This window comes from Lotus japonicus, chromosome 5 (assembly GCF_012489685.1).
Source record: "Lotus japonicus ecotype B-129 chromosome 5, LjGifu_v1.2".
Classification (NCBI taxonomy): domain Eukaryota; kingdom Viridiplantae; phylum Streptophyta; class Magnoliopsida; order Fabales; family Fabaceae; genus Lotus; species Lotus japonicus.
Genome location: NC_080045.1, coordinates 60,711,985 through 60,734,392, shown reverse-complemented (window position 1 = coordinate 60,734,392; position 22,408 = coordinate 60,711,985). Strand labels below are relative to the sequence as shown.

The window sequence follows — 22,408 nt, the reverse complement described above, 5'->3', positions numbered from 1 at the left end:
CCAATTTTATTTTTTAGTTTTTAATATATATTTTTTGGTAAATCGGAAAGATAAATTGCACACTTCAGGAATCGATCCCTGGACCTCCCCCTACCCAACTCATATGTCCCCCCCAGCTCCTAAAACTTGAGATATCCTATGAAGACATTTTTTAATATATTATTACAAAGAAAATTTATTATTTCTTAATGTATTTTAAGGGGTTATCTAAATGACCCATGTGGGTTACTAACCCACAACTCAATGGACCAATCATATTTTTTATAAATACATTACTAAATAAAATATATAAATTCTAACTCATTTATCTTCAATGTGATTGAATTTTGAGTTATTTAACCCATACATCTCATGAGTCATTTAGACAACCCCGTATTTTAATACAAATGTATGAGAGTTTTATGGTTTAATGTATTTAATGTAAAACTCAAGTCTCTTTGACTTATAAATATAAATTTCTTAATTTTAAAACCATTTTATCTAAATTATTTTTTAAGAAATATTTTTTTCTTATTGAATTTAATTTTTAATATTTGTGAAATATAAAACTCATGTAAATTTTAAGTTTATGAATGTTGTTATTTAATGTAAGTAGTTGAATAATTTTTTACAATATATTTTTTTTAATTTTATTATTGTTTAATATGTTTATTAATTTTTTTTTTGTTTGGATGCTTTTAATACAATGCAACACTTGAGTTTTACTTATGTATTTAAGGGTTAAAAACTATAACCGTCCCTGAACTTTGAGCGAGTTTTGAAAACCGTCCCTCGCCGTAAAATTATCTGAAAACCGTCCTCAGACTTTTAAAAACAAATTTGACCCGTCCCTCCGGCCACCATAGGTCCTGCCGGAGCTTACGTGGCCGTCCACGTCATTAATGAGAGTCCGACGTGTATTTTTTTTAAAATAATAAATATTTCCTAATTATCTGAATTACCCCATTTATCCTAAATTAACTCTAAATTCCCAAATTAACCTTAAACCTAGTTTCTTCATATCTTCATTATCATCTCTCTCCTTTACCGTTTCTGTTCTTTCTTATTTCTTCATCTTCATCTCATTTCATCTAACAACAATATCATCATCTTCTTCATGTCTTCATTTCCTCCAACATCTCAAAACACGCCACCACCCCCAACCCTAACACATCGCACCACCGTCGCAACCACATAGCGTCGTCGCCGCAACCACACCGCACCGCCACCCCCAACCCTAGCCCAGACCGCGCCTCCACCTCCAACCATCAACAAACCTCAAAACGCGACCTAGAAAGAAGGGGGTTTTGCTGGGTTTGAAGAGAAAGAGGGGGATTTGGCTGGGTTTGAAGAGAAAAAGGGAGATTTGACTTCAGATGTGAACAACAGTGGAGGAGCTGCCGAGTTTCGTTTCAGATCTGAACAACGACGGTGGGAGACTACCTTCTTCTTCTTCTTCTTCTTCTTCTTCTAGGGTTTTCTGGGCTTGATGTGTTTCAATTTGCGCTTTCTGGGTTTCGATTTGTGTTTTGGGTTTTGTGGGTGGTGGTTCTGGGTTCGATGTTGAATATGTTGCAGTGGTGGTTCAATTTTGGAGCCTGTGTATTCTTTCCTGGGCTCTGGGTTTTAGGGTTTGTGGTGGGTTCTGGATGTTAAAGATAATAATGAAGAAGATGATGATTTCTAAATTTGTTTCTTCAAGTTGTTTAAGACTTGATTGTTATCAGATTTGCTTAAATTTCTGGACTCTGCGTGTTTGAAGTTTTGCACAAATATGGTGCCAACGCCTAACATAATGATAAAGACATATTAACTATTATTGTATTCCTTGAATACTTTCGTCAGGATTTTTGGTATGCCCAGCAATTGAAGCTTATTCTTATTTTTATTTTGCCATGGAATCTTATTTTGCCATTGAAAATTCCCTGAAGCTTATTCTTATTTTGCCATGGAATCTACAGTAACAAAGTTTCAATGGAAGATGATGAAGAAGTTTTTTTATTTTAAAATTCAGGATGAAGATGTTTATTTTGAAATAAATGATGATGTTTTTTTTAGAAATATTTATTATTTTAAAAAAAATACACGTCGGACTCTCATTAATGACGTGGACGGCCACGTAAGCTCCGGCCGGACCTATGGTGGCCGGAGGGACGAGTCAAATTTGTTTTTAAAAGTATGAGGACGGTTTTCAGATAATTTTCCGGCGAGGGACGGTTTTCAAAACTCGCTCAAAGTTCAGGGACGATTATAGTTTTTAACCCTGTATTTAATGCTAAAATTCAAGTGTGCTTTACATATATAATATAAATATATAGGGGATGTATCTTATGAGAAAGGTAATCTTATGTGAGAAAATGAGAATAAATCACGACCGTTAGATCTAACAATCAACGGTTAAGATTAAAAGAATTTAATGGTCATGTGATTGTCACATGATCACTTAAAAAAATCACATGACTTAATGTTTTAATCTTGACCGTTGATGGTTAGATCTAACGGTCGTGATTTATTCTCATTTTCTCACATAAGATTACCTTTCTCATAAGATACATCCTCTATATATATATATATATATATATAGATAGATATAGAAACTTTCTCAACTTATGATTAATAACTAAAACTAAAATAAACAATTAGTGAAGAATATAAACAAATAATTATTAACAATCTATTATTATCATTAATGTAAAGGTATAAATTTCAATTATTATTATTGTTTAAGAATTTACCTCAAGTTGTAATGAATAATTAAAATTTAAATATTTAATTTTAAATAAGAGAAATTGAAAATTTAAATATTTACTTTTAAATATGAGAAATTGAAAATTTTAATAATTAATATTTAATATAATGAATAATAAAGTGGATGTAGTTTTTATTTTAGTCTTCAATTTTTTATTTAATTTATTCAATACAAAATAAATATATTATTTCTTTATGTGTTTAATGCTATTTTTTCAAGTCTACTTTACATATGTATACATGTTTAGATAGAAATATTTTTATTCTAAAATTATTTAATCTGAATTATCTATGAATAAATATTATTTTATTATTAATTTAATTTTTAATATTTGTCAAATGCAAAGCTCGAGTCAATTTTAAGTTTATGGATATTGTTATTTAATATAAGTAGTTGAATAGTTTTTTATGATTTAAATTTTTTTCTTCAGTTTTTAATATATTTAATATTTATTTTTTAATGTATTTAATATTAAGGTATGAGAGCTTTATGGTTTAATGCATTTAATACATGCAAAAACTCAAGTCTCCTTTACATATATATATAACATATATAGAAGAAATGACAAGTATATAATGAAAAATTGAGAACAATCATAAAATTATGTAAGGGGGCGTTTGTTACATGGGTATATAAAACATTCCCGGGAATGATGAGTGTGGGAATGGAGATTCCTTTGTTTGGTAGAAGATTAGGAAAAAAGATACACAGGCATGAGATATTTCCGGGGAAATTTTTTTAGTTCATTTCAGCAACTCTGCATTCCTGGCTTCAAGGGTGGGTATGCAAGATTCCTGGGAAAGTTGTTAAAGTGGGTGAGTAAATTTAGGATTGAAATTTCATATTTACCCTTCTATTAACCCACGTTTCGTCAACCCACGTTCCCTCAATTTTTGCTAGTTCTTGTTGCAGAATGGGTCGCACACTTTGGCACCATTTATACTTCCAATTTACATTTTCTTCTCTGCGTGTGGCAGCTTGTTACACAACCAGTTTATTATATTTTCTAGCACTGTGGTAATACTAATTTTTTTACTGGTTTTTTAGTTACGTGCAAAGTCATGAATAACCAATGTTTTTTTACTACGAAACCAATGTATGGATAATGTTTGTATAAATAATATCTATAAAAATACATTTATTTCATAATATAAGCATAATAATCACGTTATTTTTATTTTTATTCAATTTTTAATAAGTCCATTTAAAATATGTATATAATTTACAGTAAGGATAACTTGGTAATTTCATTACCTATTCCTGGGAATATGCATTTCTAATCAAACGTGTTTTATAATTATGCCCAGGAATATAAAAAGAGATTCCCGGGAATTAAATTTGTTAACCAAACACATTTTTTTAATGATTCCCAGGCATAACATTCCTATCTTAGTGCGTGTTTGGTTTCAAATCTGGAGAGGCCAAACGTAGATCCAGAAATCCAAAAACAACTATTTCTTGCTTCTGAAAAACGTGGATCGGGCCAAACGTGGATCCTGAATAAGTTTTCCAAACACACCCTTAATATTCCTGGGAATCCTCTTACCCGGGTATCATTTTTCATAACTTGTAACAAACGCCCCCTAATAGTATTAAGAAAGTTGATGAGTGAGTTTTTAATTTGCCAACACCAAAAACGTTATCAGACTCACACAGGCCCAAAACAGCTAAAGGAAAAGCCCACACACGACCATGAGGGGAAACCGGGTTTACGACAAAGGTGTCTCCTCCGTCAAACAAACCTTACACCTTCTTCGTCTTCCATCTTTGGTTCTTTGATTCTTTCCTTCTGCTACTTCACTCCATTTCGCTCTTCTTCTCTCACACTCACTTGATTTTTCAATTCAACCGTTTTCCTTCTTTTTTAGCATTCACATTTTGATTTTGCTGTAACGCAATGCTATGGTGATGCCCAATGATGCTTAACTAGCTTCCATTTTCAATGAGATCTCATCAGATGAGCCACTGGTTCTTGTTTTGTCATTTGCTTTTCCACCACTGCAACCATCAACTCCTCTTCCCTCTCTCTCTCTCTCTCTCTCTCTCTATCTCTCTATCTATCTCATGCATGCATACCCAAACCCACACACACATATATGCAAATGAATAAGGAAGCCAGTGATACTGTGTGGTGGTTTGGGAAGGCTTTTGATGAACGCTAGTGGCTTTCAACTGTGTGATTACTTCTAAGCTATCAGATCTGAGGGCATTTTAACTCAGTTTTCTAGTTGAATAGTTTCACTTCTCTAATTGTGGTTTTTGCTCACTGAAATTTTGTTGCATGCCCTCATCTTTAGCAAGTTTTTTTTAGTTTACTGCGCTTTTTAGCAATTGAAGTAGTTTGTGTTGTGTTTGCATTTGCCTGATGTTTGAATAACACGGTTTAGACTGTTGGTTTTCATAGAACCCTTAGCAGTTAGCATCATCTTAGACTTTGCCTACTCATTATGTTTATTAATTTGTGGTGATTTTTACAGTCTTGTTTGTTTGTTTGTTTGTTTCTTTTCACTGCAGATACTATGTGCAGAGACAATGATAGTTTCATGGTTAAAATACCAATGACCGACCGTAGAAGCCTTCGAGATGGTAAGGGGTTTTGTTTTTTGTAGATATTTATGTGTGCTGAGTGACAGAAATTTGCTCTAGTTACCTGATTCATTGCGTCCAACAAGGAATGGTATATGAATTGTTTTTATTATTTTTTTGATTCTGGTTAGTTGATTCTTCATGGTTTCCATTGATTTAAAATGTAACTGGTTTGCTTCTATGTTGGCCCCATGATGAAAAAAGTGGACTATAGAACAGCCACGTGGTTTTGTTCATAACTGGACCTGCATCCCCCCCCCTCTCTCTCTCTGTCTATATATGTGTGTGTGGGATTAGGATCCTTTTATGTGTGTATGTGTGTGTGTTATGTGATGGTGCAAGAAGGATGTGAATGAAGCCCGTGGAAAAAGCTGTTAATGATTTGTATTTAGCAATGGGATCTGAGGGCTCTGCATTTTTTTTATCCCAATAAATTGGCTTACATAGTTCCTGAAATGAATACTACTGTGTCTGTGTGTGTCTGTCCATGCTATATATCTTCAGTGAGCATTTTAATCTTGTCTTGTTCACTGCCTGTTTATCTCATCCCATCCTACTTGTATTTTTGCATTATAGTTATCTAATTTATATCCTGCCCAATGATGGACAAATTGAACAATGAGCAGCTGCACAGTTTTGTTCATCACTCGACATGTGCCATCTCTTCTTCCTCCTCCTCCTCTCTCTCTCTCTCTCTCACTCACTCACTCCTCCACTCTCTATATATCTATATTTATGTATGCGCGTGTGTGTGGAGATGGTGCACGAACGGTGTGAATGAAGCCTGCTGCATAAGCTGTAGATGATCCTTATTAAGCTATGAGATCTGAGGGCTATGCATTCCTCTCCCCTTGACTGGTTACATTTGGTTTCAATTTAATTATTAGTATGTTGTTGCTCTTGCACTTAATGAATTACTCTGTTATCCAGCGTATCATTTTCACCTTCAAAAATATATTTCTTTCTTTCAGTTGTTTTTTGCTTGTTTTCACTTTTAATTTATACTTCTTGTGAATTTTGCCTTGTACTGTCAATATTACTTATTCAATTTCCTCTGGGTTAATTGATTGAAATATTTCTTATGGATCCTTGTACGATATGGTACTCTGAATATTATTCAAATCCTTTGCATCTCTCTGCCTTTCTGCCCACTGCCATAGATGACTGTGCTGCTATTGCTTTGGTTCCTCTCTCTCTCTCTCTTCTTGTACTTCTCCTTATTACTCCCTTTGTTCCTAATTGTTGTTGTTGTTGTTGCTGGTGGTGGTGGTGGTGGTGATGGTGGTAGTGTTGTTGCTGCTCAGTCTCTAAGTGTGGGTAGAGATGGTGGAGGTGTGAGGTTGTCTCGATGGATGTTGAATAAACTGCTCTGGTGATATCTGAGGGCATATTTTTGATCTCGGGTTTGAATAATTTTGTCGGTTTGTTTTGTCGGATTTTAAATTTTAATATTATGCTCTCTTTAGAGCATTTGGGTGACTTTAATCAAATATGGCCCATGGATGGACGATTAGGTATCGTCGAGAAGTGTTTCATGACCATGTAAATTTTTATATTATGCTTTTTTTTGACTCTCGGTTGATTTTTCCATTCAATATTCTTACGTATTTTTTAGCATAATATTTTGATGTTGTAACGCGATGCTATGTTGATGCCCAATGATGCATAACTAATTTCATTTTGCAATGAGATCAGATGAGCCACTGGTTCTTGATTTGTCATCTGCTTTTCCACCACTGCCACCATCACCTCCTTCTCTCTTTCTCTCTATCTATCTATCTATCTATCTATCTCATGCATACACACACACATACAAATGCAACAAAGAAAATATCAAAATAATAATATGTGGTGGTTTGGGAAGGCTTTTGATGAACACCATTGGCTTTAATCTGCGTGATTGGTTCTAGCAATGTTATCTGAGGGCATTTTCTGCGTATTACCTCGATTCCCTGTTTTTCAACTCCGTTTTCTCGTTGATTAGTTTCAGTTCTAATTGTGGTTTTTGCTTACTGAAATTTTGTTGCATGCCCCTGATCTTTGGCGAGTTTTTATTTTATTTTACTGAACCATTGAAACAAATGTACAGCCTAGAAAGCTTCATCTCACCCCTAATGTTTTTGTTTTTTTATTATCGGGATACATGAATATTTGTTCCATAATAATGTATGTTATTTGAATGGTCTTTTGATTGATAACAATGGGCCTGGTGCACTTATTTTTTTTCTTTTTGAGGAAAAAAGTGACTCCTTCTTGCCCTGTTGATGTTTAGCAATTGTAATAGTTTGGGTTGTGTTTGCATTTGCCTGATGTTTACATAACACGGTTTAGTCTCTATTTTGTTGGTTTTCATAGATCCCTTAGCAGCATCATGTTAGACTTTTCCTAATCATCATCTTTATTAATATGTGGTGAATTTTACTCTTATGTTTCTTTCTTTCTTTTCACAGCAGATACTATTTGCAGAGATGATGATAGTTTCATGGTTAAAATACCAATGACCGACTGCAGAAGCCTTCGAGTTCGAGATGGTAAAATCTAAGGGTTTTTTTTTTTCCGGTAGATATTTATGTGTGCTGAGTGACAGAAATTTGCTCTAGTTACCTGATTCATTGCATTTTTTTTTAAAGTTATTGTTTCTTTTTACGTTTTTCTTTTTACACATAATATTTTGATGTTGCAACATGATGGTGCCCAATGATGCATAACTAAGTTCATTTTCTTTGATATCAGCTGAGTCACTGGTTCTTGATTTGTCATCTGCTTTTCCACCACTGCCACCATCAACTCCTCTTCCCTCTCTCTCTCTCTCTCTCTCTCTCTCTCTCTCTCTTTCTCTCTCTCATACATGCATACACACACACATAAACAAAAGAAACAAAGAAAATGATCATCATATGTGGTGGTTTGGGAAGGCTTTTGATGAACGCCATTGACTTTCAACTGCGTGATTAGTTCTAAGCTATGAGATCTGAGGGCATTTTTACTCAGTTTTCTAGTTGAATTGTTTCAGTTCTCTAATTGTGATTCGGCTCACTGAAATTTTGTTGTATGCCGTCATCTTTGTTGAGTTTTTTTTGGTTTACTGCACTATTGAAACAAATGTACAGCCTAGGAATCTTCATCTGACCCCTAAAGTTTAGGTTTTTTTTTGTGGGATACGTGAATATTTCTTATGGATATGCCCAATGATGAATGCTCCTTGTACGATATGGTACTCTGAATATTATTCAAATCCTTTGCATCTCTCTGCCTTTCTGCCCACTGCCATAGATGACTATGCTGCTATTGCTTTGGTTCTTCTCTCTTTCTTCTTCTTCTCCTCTTCTTTATTACTCCCTCCGTTCCTAATTGTTGTTGTTGCTGGTGGGGGAGGTGGTGATGATGGTAGTGTTGTTTCTGCTCAGTCACTAACATTTGGTAGAGATGGTGGAGGTGTGAGGTTGTCTTCATGGTTGTTGAATAAGTACTACTCAGGTGATATCTGAGGGCCCATTTTTTATCTCGAGTTTGAATAATTGTCTGTTTGTTATGGAGGATTTTAAATTTTCATATTATGCTTTCTTTAGAGCATTTGGGTGACTTTAATCAAACATGGCCCATGGATGGATGGTTAGGTATCGTCGAGAAGTGTTTCATGATCATGTAAATTTTTTTGTTATGCTTTCTTTTCTCACTCACTTGACTTTTCCATTCGGTTGTCTTATGTATTTTTTTTAGCATAGTATTTTGATGTTGTGTTAACGCGATGCTATAGCGATGCCCAATGACGCATAACTAAATTCATTTTGCAATGAGATCAGATGAGCCACTGGTTCTTGATTTGTCATCTGCTTTTCCACCACTGCCACCATCACCTCCTCTTCTCTCTCTCTCTATATATATATATATATATCTATCTCATGCATACACACACACACATGCAAATGAAACAAAGAAAATAATTATATGTGGTGGATTGGGAAGGCTTTTGATGAACTCCATTGGCTTTAATCTGCGTGATTGGTGCTAGCAGTGAGATCTGAGGGCATTTTCTTTGTATTACCTCGATTCCCTATTTCTCAACTCAGTTTTCTCGTTGAATAGTTTCAGTTCTCTAATTGTGGTTTTGGTTTACCAAAATTTTGTTGCATGCCCCTGATCTTTGGCGAGTCTCTTTTATTTTACTGAACGATTGAAACAAATGTAATGCCTAGAAAGCTTTATCTCACCCCTAAATTTTTAGTTTTTCTTTAGAGGGATACCTGAATATCTGTTCCATAATATGTATGTTATTTGAATGGTCTGTTGATTGATAAACAATGGGCCTGGTACACTTTTTTGTTCTTTTTGAGGAAAAAAGTCACTCCTTATTGCCTTGTTGATGTTTAGCAATTGAAATAGTTTGGGTTGTGTTTGCATTTGCCTGATGTTTGAATAACACGGTTTAGACTCTATTATGTTTGTCTTCCAAGAGCCCTGAGCAGCATCATGTTAGACTTTGCCTACTCATCATCTTTATTAATTTGTGGTGAATTTTGCATTCATGGTTCTTCTTTCTTTTCACAGAAAATACTATGTGCAGAGGCAATGATAGTTTCATGGTTAGAATACCCATGACCTACTGCAGAAGGCTTCGAGATGGTAAAATCTAAGGGGTTTTGTTTTCGTAGATATTTATGTGTGCTGAGTGACAGAAATTTGCTCTAGTTACCTGATTCACTGCGTTTTTCTTTTTAAAATTTATTGTTTCTTTTTATCTTTTTTTGCATAATATTTTGATGTTGTAACATGCTGGTGCCCAATGATGCATAACTCATTTCATTTTCTGAGATCAGGTGAGACACTGGTTCTTGATTTGTCATTTGCTTTTCCACCACCGCCACCATCTCCTCTTCTCTCTCTCCCCCACTACACCAGTATTTGCTATATTTCCAGGGACCAAAAACATATTTAAGCCTTTTGTTTATGCGGTGGTTTGGGAAAGTTTTTGATGAACGCCACACCTCTCCTGTGTGATTTGTTCTAAGCTATGAGATCTGAGGGCTTTTTCTGGTTATTACCTCGTTTCAATGATTTTAATTGTGTTCTCGTTGAATCGTTTCAGTTCCCTATTTGCTGTTTTGTATTACTGAAATTTTCTTGCTTGCCCTCATAGCTTTTAGTTTTACTCCAGTATTGAAACAGGTGTACAGCCTAGAAAGTTTCGTCTCACCCCTAAGTTTTTTGTGTTTTGCGAGGCACATTAATATTTGATACATAATGATGCAAGTTATTCATATGTTCTTTTGACTGATAACATTGGGCTTGGTACTCTCTTTCTTTTTTTTTTTTTTTGAGGAAAGAAATAAGTAACTCCTCCATTCCCTGTTGATGTTAAGCAGTTGAAGTAGTTTGAGTTGTGTTTGCATTTGCCTCATGATTGAATAACATTGTGCAGACTATATTTTGTGGGTTTTCATAGAGCCTTTAGCATTATGTTAGACTTTGCCTTCTCATCATTTGTATTAATCTGTTGTGATTTTTACTTGTCTCTTTCTTTCTTTTCACAGTAGCTTCTATTTGTAGAGACAATAGTTTGATGGTCCTAATACCTATGGCCAGTTATAGATTCAATTGAGTTTCCCTTACTTGATCGTAGTAGCATTCGAGATTGTAAAATCTGAGAGGTACGTTTATTGTATTATTTTATTGTTTCTTGTTGGGGGATTCTTCATGTTTTCCATTGATTTAGTGGAAAAAGCTGTTGATGATTTGTATTTAGCTATGAGATCTGTGGGCTCTGAATTTCTTTTTATTTCCCCCCAACAAATATGCTTCCATATTTCCTTAAACACATACGTAGTGTTGATACTTTCTTTGCTTCCATAGTGAGCATTTTACTGTCACTTCTTGTTCACTGCACATTTTATCTCTTCCTTTCCTGCTTGTATTATTTCATTTATAGTCATCTATCCTGCCCAGTGATGGACAAATTGTATCAATGAGCAGCTGCACAGTTTTGTTCATCACTCGTCAAAATTGGTTTCAATTTAATTATAGGTGTGTTCTGGCTCTTGCATACATTTCTTGGTTATCTGAGATATTATTTTGTATCTTCCTTTACCCTTTTTCTGTTACTCTGGAGTATTTTTTTCAGATGTTTCTTTCTTCTTTTCACATTTAATTTCTAATTGTATATTTTCTTTGTACTGTCTGTAATTCTTATTCAATTTCTTCTGGAGTCTGGATTATTTGATTGATATATTTTTTATGGATATGCCCAATGATGAATGCTCATTGTAAGATATGGTACTCTGAATATCGATCAAATCCATTGTATCTTTCTGCCTTTCTGCCCACTGCCATAGCCGACCAGCTGCTGTTGCTTTGGTTCTTCTGTCTTTCTTCTTCTTCTTCTTCTTCTTCTTCTCCTTATTACTCCTTCCGTTCCTTATTATTATTATTATTTTTGTTGGTGGTGGTGGTGGTGATGCTGCTGAGTTGCTTACAGTGGGTGGAGATGGTGGAGGTGTTAGGTTGCCTTGTGGAAACTTGCTTGATGGATGTTGAATAAGTACTACTCCAGTGACTTCTGAGGGCACTTTTTTTTATCTTGAGTTTGAGCTTACCAATTTGTTTTTGGGGACATTTGAATTTTTATGTTATGAATCCTTTTGAGCACTTGTGTGACTTTAATATCATTGTTAAGTGTTTCATGACCTTATAATATTTTTTGGGGAGGTATATGTTGTAATGTGATGGTATGGTGATGCCCAATGATGCAGAACTAAATTTATTTGAATGACATCAGATGAACCGCTGGTTTTTGATTTGTCATCTGCTTTTCCACCACTGCCTCCACCTTTTCCTCTTCTCTCTCTCTCTCTCTCCAACTTGCTTACACACACATATATATGATGATGAATTGACGATGATGATAATAATTAATAATTATATGTGGTGGTTTGGGAAGGCTTTTGATGAACGCCACTGGCTTTGATCTGTGTGATTGGTTCTAACTTTAAGCTATGAGCTCTGAGGGCATTTTTCTTCGTATTACCTCGTTTCACTGTTTTTTAAATCTTTTTTCGTTGGATTACTGAAATTTTGTTGCGAGCCCTATTCTTTGCAGAGTTTTTAGTGTTACTTCAGTGTTAAAACGAATCTACAAGCACAACCTATAAAGCTTTGTATAACCCCAAAAAGTTAGTTTTTTTTTTTGTTTTTTTTTGCGGGGCTATATGAATATTTGATCCGTACAAATGTATGTTATTTGAATGGTCTTTTGACTGATAACAATGGGTTTCCTACTCCTTTTTTTCACCCTATGAGGAAAAAAGTGACTCTTCCATACCCTATTGATGGTAGCAATTGAAGCAGCTTGTGTTTTGTTTGCATTTTTCTGATAATAACGCTGTGTAGAGCCTTTAGCACTGTAGCCTTCAGCTTAATTAACCTGTGGTGATTTTTACGTCCTTGTTTCTCTCTTTCTTTTCACCTTCCACTGTAGCTACTATGTGCATAGAAAATGATAGTTTGACAGGCAATATACCAATGACCGCAGAAATCTTCTATGTGCTAACATACCAATGATGCTTTGAGTGACTGAAATTTTGCTCTCATTACCTGATATAATGTCCAAATATCAGTGCTATTTCAATTGTTTTATTAATCAGTGGTAGGTTTATCTTCGATTTAAATTGTATCTTGTTCACTGCACATTTATCTCTCCCCCTCCTGCTTGTATTATTGCATTATAGTTATCTATCTTGCCCAATGATGGACAAATTGAACTATGAGCAGCTGCACAGTTTTGTTCATCACTCAGCTGCATTATTCCCTTGACTGGTCATATTTATTTTCTACACGCAAATTTAGAAGTATTATTGATGAAAACCCTAATTCCCAAATAGGAATTAGAGGAAGATACAAAGAGAGATGCCAATTTGCCAAACACTCTCCTCAGAATTACAAACTGGTATCCAATAACCAGCCACCCAAAACCTAATTCTCTCGAAAACTCATCCTAATAAAGGTACACTCACCTCTATTTATACTAAACCAAATAACCTAATATAATATAAATAAAATATAAAATCTAATGCTGACTGGATAAAAGATATAATAAAATCTAATACTAACTAGCTAACCCCGTGTACCTATCACACACTGTTTCATACATACTCTTTATTAACTATTTGATGCTCTTAGAAATGAGGACCTGAAGTCATTCTCATATAAAGTAAGTTTTCCATGTATCTCCTTAGCCAGTTAGCATCAATTTGTGCATGATCTAGTTATATGCATATGCATCAATTTGTTGTAAATGCTTTCCATGTTGTAGATTTATTGAGGTAAGTTATAACCTAACATGAATAAGTAGGTATGTTTTTGCATTGTAACTTACATGTACATAGATAGGTTCTTGTTCCTCCCTCCAATTATCAAACACAGGCCTGGAGGCTTTTGATTTATTTTTTGTGTTGATATACTGGTATTACTTGTGCCCACTATATTGTACTTGACTGGGTGATTTAGCACTTGTACTTATCATTACATGGTTATCCATTACTTTCATCAGCAAATTTACCTTCCTTTTACCTCTATCTTTATCTTGAGTTGTTCCTTGCTTTTTTTGTTGATTTACTTTGTCATTGAAGACTGTCAATACTCAATATTTATTATTCATTTTCCTCATGATTTTGATTGCCAAATTTCTTCTGGATGAAATGCCCGATGAAGAATGATCATTATGAGATATGGTACTCTGAATATTAGCCTTTCCATCCCTTCTGCCTTTCTTCCCACTGCCGTAGCAGCAGCAGTAGCAGCAGCATCAGCATCATCATCATCTTCTTCTTCTTCTTCCTCTACTTGTTGTTATTATTATTATTATTATTATTGTTACTGACAGTGGGTAGAAAAGGCGGAGGTGTGGGGTTGTGTCCTGTTTGCACTGCCTTGACCGATGTTGAGAGGCTTTTATGGATGTTAACGAAGTACTATTCAGCTGAATCTGAGGGCATTGTTTTTATTGATGTTGTGTCTTGTGTACATTACATTTTTGTTATTCATTTCCTTGAGTATTGGTGTTACGTTTTTTATTCATACTTCTTGGTGCTTGCTTTCTTTCCCTGACATCTGCATTTTTTTTATTAGGGAGCTGCTTGATAGATAGTGGAATGTCAAGTGTAATCATCTCCTTTGGGAAGGTAAATGCTATGTGGATTTCCTTGCTAAGCTTGCTTGTAGATGTAGTGTAAAAGGGGCAGAAGTTTGTTATTCTACTAGATCCTCCTATTGAGTTGGATGCTATAATAACTTTGTTCATTTGGAATTAGTTTTTATTCTCTTACTTTGGGGTACATCTACTTTTGTGCACCTAAAAACAAAAATTCCCTCTTGTCTTAGTTTTCTCAGTTATGGTGTCATCATTTAATCAGAGAACTTTTTTTTGAGTAGTTTGTTAATATTATATAACCCTTCTCCTAGTGATATTTAAATGGAGAAGTTCATTAATATACAAAAGAAAAGGGACAGAAAGATATTGCATATGCAAAAAGAGCAAGTTTTCAACTAAAATACAATTGATAATCTAATCTATGTTCACAATTTGCATCACCTGGATTTTAAACCCGTAGATTTTCATTCCAAAGTAAATTCCAAAAGATTTTCATTTAAACCCGTGGATTTTCATTCCAAAAGAATGTTAAAAAAAAGTAAATGACTGTAATATGATGTGTTTAATACTGGAACATGTTTGTTTTAATAAATATAATATTTTAAAAAAGATGGATAAAAAATTAATCAACTTGTGTGGTTGCCTCCTTGACTTCGTAAAGATATATATTCTAACAAATTTTCTAAAAATATTTTGGATGATGAAAAAGTTAGTTGAGCATTATATTTTTTCTAAATTTGAGAACCTATAATCTAGAAATAAAAAATAAAAAATTGGAAACCTGATTATTTTTGAAATATATTTGAGATTATTTTAAATTTACTACAATAAAACCCAGAGTCTCACAGGCCCAAAAGTAAGGAACCAAACACAGGCTCGTTTCGCCCAAATTCGCATACAGTTTGTCTTCTCCACTTCTTGATTTTCAAATTCAAGATTTATTCTTGCGCTTTTTTTTGCATGGTATTTTGATTTTGCTTTAATGCAATGCCCAATGATGCTTAACTAGCTTCATTTTGCAATGAGATCAGATGAGCCAGCCACTGGTTCTTGATTTGTCAATTGCTTTTCCACCACTGCCTCCACCAACTCTTCTGTTTCTCTCTCTCTCTCTCTCCACACACACACATACACATGCATATATATGATGATGAAGATGAAGATGAAGATGGATAGATTATATGCGGTGGTATGTGAAGGCTTTTGATGAACGGCACTGGCTTGAGTCTTTCTGATTGATTCTAAGCTGTCAGATCTGAGGGCATTTTCTGCTTATTTCCTCGATTCCCTGTTTTTTAACTCTGTTTTCTTGTTCGATTGCTGAAAATTTGTTGTATGCCCTAATTTTTGTGTTGATGTTACGCAGCTGAAGCATTTTGTGTAGTGTTTGCATTTGCCTCTAGTAATTCGTTCGATTGCTCTAATTTTGTTGCATGCCCTAAAATTTGGTGTAGACTGTTTTGCTGGATTTGCTTAGAGCCTGTATTACCATGTTAGATTTTACCTTCATCTTAATTATTCATTGGTGATGTTTATATTCTCCTTTCTTTCCTTTTCACAATAGTTACTATTTGTGTGGATGCAATGGTTGTTTGATGGTCAAATACCAATAACCTTAGAAACATGTGATATAGTAAAATCCCAAGGGATTTGCTTCGCATTTCTTCAATCACTGATTTTAAAATTTAAATTGTCTGTTTACGTTTTTTATTCGCATGATATTTTGATGTTGTTGCAAGGTGATGCCCAATGATGCATAACTAATTTCATTTGCAATTAGATCATCTTTGGTTCTTGATTTGTCATTTGCTTTTCCACCTCTGCCACCACCACCACCACCACCGCTACCGCCGCCTCTTCGCTCTCTCCTCCACACCTACATTTGCTATGTTTTCAGGGACTAAAAACATATTTAACCCTATTATTAGTTATATGCAGTTGGGGAAGGCTTTTGATGAACGCCATTGGCTCTAAACTGTGTGATTGGTTCTATGCTATGAGATCTGAGGGCATTTTCTGCTTGTTACCTCGTTTCACTGTTTTTTTAACTCTGTTTTCTTGTTCAGTAGTTCAAGTTCTCTATGCCTCTATTTGTTGTTTTGTATTACTGAAATTTTGTTGCAATCCCTCATCTTTGGCGAGTTTTAGTTTTACTGCAGCATGGAAATAAACCTACAGGCATCATATTTGTTGTTTTTTTTTGCAGGGTAGATGAATATTTGATACATAAAAATGCTTTTGACTGATACCAATGGGCTTGGTACTCTATTTTTTTAGGAAGGAACTCAATACACTGTTGATGTTAAGCAATCGAAGTTGTCTGTGTTCTGTTTGCATTGAATTGCTTTGTTTCTATTTTGCGGGTTTTCATAGAGTCTTTAGCATCATGTTAGACTTTGCTTTCTCATCATCTTTATTTATATCTTCTAATATTTACATCCTTGTTTCTCTCTTTCTTTTCAGAGTAGCTACTATTTGCAGAGCCTATGATAGTTTGACAGTTATAATTTCCTATGACCAGTTATGAATTCCATTGAGTTTTCCTTACTTAATGGTAGAAGCATTCGGGGCTGTAAAATCCGAGGGGTTTTATTTTTGGTAAATTTGTATGTGGTCTGAGTGACCAATATTTGGATCTAATTACCTGATTTATTTTGTCCAACTAGCAAGGGTACATTTATTGTTTTTATTAATTGCCGTTTCTTGTTTTCGGCTCTTTCATGTTTTCCACTGATTTAACGTAACTGGTTTAACTGGTTTGCATTTGCTGCCCGATGATGAAAAAGTAGAGTATTGAACGGCCATGTGGTTTTGTTCATAACTGGACCTGCACCGCTCTCTCTCTCTCTCTCTCTCTCTCTCTACTTTTTTTTTTGATAGGCAAATGTTAGTATACAATATAAAACCATTCATGTGACCCTTCCCAACAGCTTAAGCATTTTGGATATGGTGCAAGAAGGCTGTGAGTGAAGCCCATGGAAAAAACTGTTGATTGAAATTAGCTATGAGATCTGAGGGCTCTGCATTTTTTTCCTATCAATTATTGCTTAAATACATCCTGTTATTCCAAGGGAAACAAAAAAACATCGGTACTATTGATGCATTTTACTGTTGCACCTTATTCACTGCACATATTATTTCTTCCCCTCTGTTTGTATTATTGCATTTTAGTCATCTATCCTGTCCAATGATGGACAAATTGAACAATGAGCCGCAGGTTTGTTCATCACTTGACATGCACCATTTCTTCTTCCTCTTCTCTCTCTCTCTCTCTCTCTATCTATCTATCTATATATCGATCTCTGTGTGTGTGTGTGTGTGGAGATGGTGCATGAACGGTGTGAATGAAGCCTGCTGCATAGGCTGTAGATGATCTTTATTAAGCTATGAGATCTGAGAGCTAGGCATTCCTCTCCCCTTGACTGGTTAAAATAGGTTTCAATTTTTTTATAGGTTTGTTTCGGCTCTTGCATAAATTTCTTGGTTATCCTAGATATTATTTTCAACGGCATATGTATCTTTTTTTTTTTTTGCCTTTCTCTTTAACTTTGGGATATTTCTTTAGGATGTTTCTTGCTTGTTTTCACTTTTAATTTCAACTTGTATATTTGCTTTGTACTGCCTTTATTAGTTATTCAATTTCCTCTGGATTATTTGATTGATATATTTCGTATGGATATGCCCAATGATGAATGATCATTTTAAGATATGGTACTCTGAATGTCATTCAAATCCGTTGCATCTTTCTGCCTCTCTGCCTGCTGCCATAGTCGACTATGCTGCTGTTGCTTTGGTTCTTCTCTCTTTATTACTCCCTCCGTTCCTAATGATTGTTGTTGTTGTTGTTGTTGATGGTGGCGGCAGTGGTGAGTCGCTAACAGTGGGTAGAGATGGTGGAGGTGTGAGGTTGTCTTGTGAGAACTGGCTTGTTGATGTTGATTAAGTACTACTCTGGTCACTTCTGAGGGCACTTTTTATTATCTTGCGTTTGAACTTGTCAATTTGTTTCTGGGACATTTAAATTTATATGTTATGCATCCTTTTGAGCACTTGTGTGACTTTTAAAGCTTTGCATAGAGTCTGTAGCATCATGTTTGGCTTTATCTACATCTTCATAATACTTAGATGTTGTAACATGATGGTATGGTGATGCCCAATGATGGATAACTCATTTCATTTGTAATGAGATCAGATGAGCCATTGGTTCTTGATTTGTCATTTGCTTTTCCACCACCACCCTTCCTCCTCCTCCTCCTCTCTCCCTCTCTCCCCCCCCCCCCATGGCCCATGCATGCATACCCACGCACACATATACGATGATGATGATGAATATATGTGGTTGTTTGGTAAGGCTTTTGATGAACACCATTGGCTTTATCCCGCGTGATTACTTCTAAAGCAAAGCTATGATATCTGAGGGCATTGTTATCATATCATATTGAATAGTTTCAGTTCTCTATTTGTGGTTTTGGATTATTGAAATTTTGTTGCATGATCTGATCCTTGGCTGAGTTTTTAGGTTTACTGCAGTATTGAAACAAATGTACAGCCTTGAAAGCTTTTCTGACCCCCTAATTTTGGGGGGGGGGGGGGGCTCTCACCTATTTGCACTTGTACATGAGTTCCTGCCAGCATTCAGAACCAACATGGTAAGTACTTTTGCTGTGCATGTCCCCCTAAACATCTAAACTTCTTTCAACATTGACACTTTATTTATTTAATGATTTCATTTGATCTTGGATTAAGTTTTAAATATGATGTAGCTTTCATTTGAATTTGGTGTTTCATTTTATATAGTTTTATCAATATTTTCTTATTATTTTCACTTTTAACTATATTAAACACACACACACACGTATATATATATATAAAATAATATGCTTCAGGGTTTTCTTTAGAATGCTCATCCAAATGCACTAAAATCTAAGTGTGCTATTAACAACATTGATCTGATGTTGCACTTTATCAATTTGCTGTTTATAAGAATGTATACATCTTTGTAATGGGATGCACTAAAATCTAAGTGTGCTGTTAACAACATTCATAATGCATGTATATCTTCATATTGGAATGCCCGATGACGAATGAACATTATAAGATATGGTACTCTGAATATTAGCCTTTCCATCTCTTCTGCCTTTCTTCCCACTGCCATCACAGCTTCTGCTGCTGCTGCTGCTGCCACTACTCTTCATCGCCATCTTCATCATCATCTTCTTCTTCCTCTTCTTATTATTATTATTATTATTATTGACAGTGGGTAGAAATGGCGGAGGTGTGGGGTTGTGTCTTGTGTGCACTGCCTTGACATATGTTGAGAGGCTTTTATAGATGTTGACAAAGTACTATTCTGCTGACATCTGAGGGCACTGTTTTTATGGATGTTGTGTTGTGTGTTGTGTATATTTCATTTATGTTATTCTTTCTTTGAGTGTTTGTGTGACGTTAGCTATCATGGAGAAGTTCAATGACATGCTTTGACACCACTCTATTCCTCTATATTGCCATTTATTTACTGCTCCTCACCCTTTATACTTCTAGGTGTCTCTGTTCGTGGTACCTGCATTTCATCCTTTATTTGATGAAGGAAAGAGAAGGTTGGTCCCTATCTATTAAATTTTCAGAATCAGTTGACTGTTGATATGTTTATCTTTCTCCCTATCCTGCAAGCTGCAATGTGTGTTCAGATACAAAATGGGACCTAAAGAGTGAAGACACAAAATGTCCATGGATTCAGGCTTCTATGATATTAAGATTCCGAATCATGTTTGTAATTTTCTGTACCCTTTCAATCTTACATTAAATAAATCTTAGGTACAGTTTCATCTATGCCTTGTGAAAAATGGTAATTGTGAGATGTTATCAAACTAAATAAAAAGGGCGTAGCTCTCATGCCTTTTTTAGAGTGAATTGGTTAAAATCAGGTTCTCCCATTTCGTCAAGCATTTCTTTTATGCTAAAGACATTGCTATATGTATTTCAGGGCCACATTTATTATATGATAAACGGAAATGATTAACTTCATAATAGTTTTATCCATCTTTCTTTTCATTCAACCATATCATTTATCACATCTTTTATCTTTCCATTTTTTATCTCTTTCTTCTCTCTACTCCATTTACATTTAAATTTGAGTAAGAACAAAACTTTTCTGGAGATACTGTAGAGTATCAAAATGCATTTGGAAGATAATTTGATTTAATATATTTCCATTTAATGTTGGATTTTAGCCTTTTTGGAACAGCTATTTAAATGGGAAAAGGAATGTAAGTTTAAGGGAATTGTTGGAGGAAATGTTATTAATTTGTAGCAAATAGCAATGCCCAAATGGAAAAAAGAAATTGAGATAGAATAATTTGAGGGAATAGGAAATGGTTTTGAAGAAAAAAATTACAATAACTGCATCATGGCCGCATTGCCCGCAACTAAAATTGCAATCGTGACAGTAATCGCAATTTTTCTTCCTCTCGCAGTTATAGAAGGTAATTCGAGATCCTAGTTGTCCCTGGGTTTCCTCGCGTGGTTGACAGTGAATGTGTCGGTGTTTCACCGCTAAACCCTAGTTGAGACGAGACGTTTCTTAACTAAATTATCTAATCCGCTTATATGATTCTCGCAATCCTATTTCTAAAAAAAACTAACTTACACCGGCCCAAATCACTTGCAAAAACAGCCTAACCCTGATCCGATCGGCCCAAAGTAAAAGCCCAGACGAACCATATAGAGATAGTTACCTCCTCCGTCAAACAAACCCTACTGCACCTTCGTCTTCCTTCTTTCTGCAACTTCACTCCATTTCGTTCTTCTTTTCTCACTCTCACTTGATTTTTCAATTCCATTTTTTCTAACTTTTTTTTCCGCATGATGTATTGATTTTGTTGTAAAACGATGGTATGAGTATGGTGATGCCCAATGATGCATATCTAGCTTCATTTTGAATGAGATCAGATAAACCATTGGTTCTAGATTTGTCATTTGCTTTTCCACCACCGTCGCCGCCACCACTGCCACCACCTCCTCTTTGCTCTCTCTCTCTCTCTCTCCTCCTCATGCATATGATGATAATAATAATAATAATAATGATAATATGTAATACTCCCTCCGTTCCAATTTATATGTGGTGGTTTGGAAAGGCTTTTGATGAACGCTACTGGCTTTAATCTTTGTGATTGCTTCTAAGCTATCAGATCTGAGGGCATTTTCTGCTTATTACCTCGATTCCCTGTTTTTAACTGTTTTCTCGTTTGATTCCTGAAAATTTGTTGCATGCCCTAATTTTTGTGTTGTTGTTACGCTATTGAAGCATTGTGTTGTGTTTGCATTTGTCTGATGATTGAATAACGTTGTTTAGACTATTTTGTTTAATCTGTGGTGATTTTTGCATCATTGTTCCTCTCTTTCTTTTCAATGTAGCTACTATGTGCAGAGACAGCAATGAAGACTATATGATTGTTGAATTCGAAGGGGGTTTCGTTTTTGGCAGATATGATATGCTTTGATTGACTGAAATTTTGCTCCAATTGTTTAATCCTTAGTTTAACATCCATTTGTGTATTAACTATTTCAGGTCTTCCTTTAAAATGTATGTTTGCTTGCATTCAATAGCATGCATTAGTTACATGCTATCTATGTTGTAGATTCTTGGTACTCCTTCCAATTATCAAAGGAAGTCCTGGCAGCTATTTATTTATTTTTTCCTTGTTGGTATGAAGCTATTATTTATGCTTACTATATTGTGCTTGTCTGGTTAAATTATGTTTCTTTTTAATTATAGTTTTGATTTGGCACTTGTAATTTATTGTTACTTGGTTATCCATTACTTTCATCAGCAAGTTTACCTTTCATTTTCCTTTATCTTTAGCTTTTGAGTAGTTCGTATTCTGTTTGTTGATTTACTTTGTTATAGAAGACCGTCGATGCTAAGTTATGAACCATTTTGTTTTCCTCATTTA

At 34.9% G+C, this 22,408-nt stretch overlaps 1 long non-coding RNA gene across 8 annotated transcripts; it reads left to right on the top strand.

Moving 5' to 3' along the window:
* The first annotated feature begins 4,415 nt into the window (after positions 1 to 4,415).
* LOC130716873 (uncharacterized) lies at positions 4,416 to 20,453 on the top strand. Of its 8 annotated transcripts, none has more exons than XR_009012216.1 (7): positions 4,416 to 4,448; positions 5,243 to 5,314; positions 7,765 to 7,845; positions 9,863 to 9,937; positions 10,846 to 11,335; positions 14,435 to 19,105; positions 19,998 to 20,453. It is a non-coding gene; the product is annotated as an uncharacterized LOC130716873 (long non-coding RNA). The 8 variants fall into 8 exon arrangements; XR_009012220.1 differs by having other exon boundaries at positions 4,433 to 4,448; positions 7,768 to 7,845; XR_009012215.1 differs by lacking the exon at positions 4,416 to 4,448 and having other exon boundaries at positions 4,456 to 5,314; positions 10,846 to 10,962; positions 11,258 to 11,335.
* The last annotated feature ends 1,955 nt before the right edge of the window (positions 20,454 to 22,408 follow it).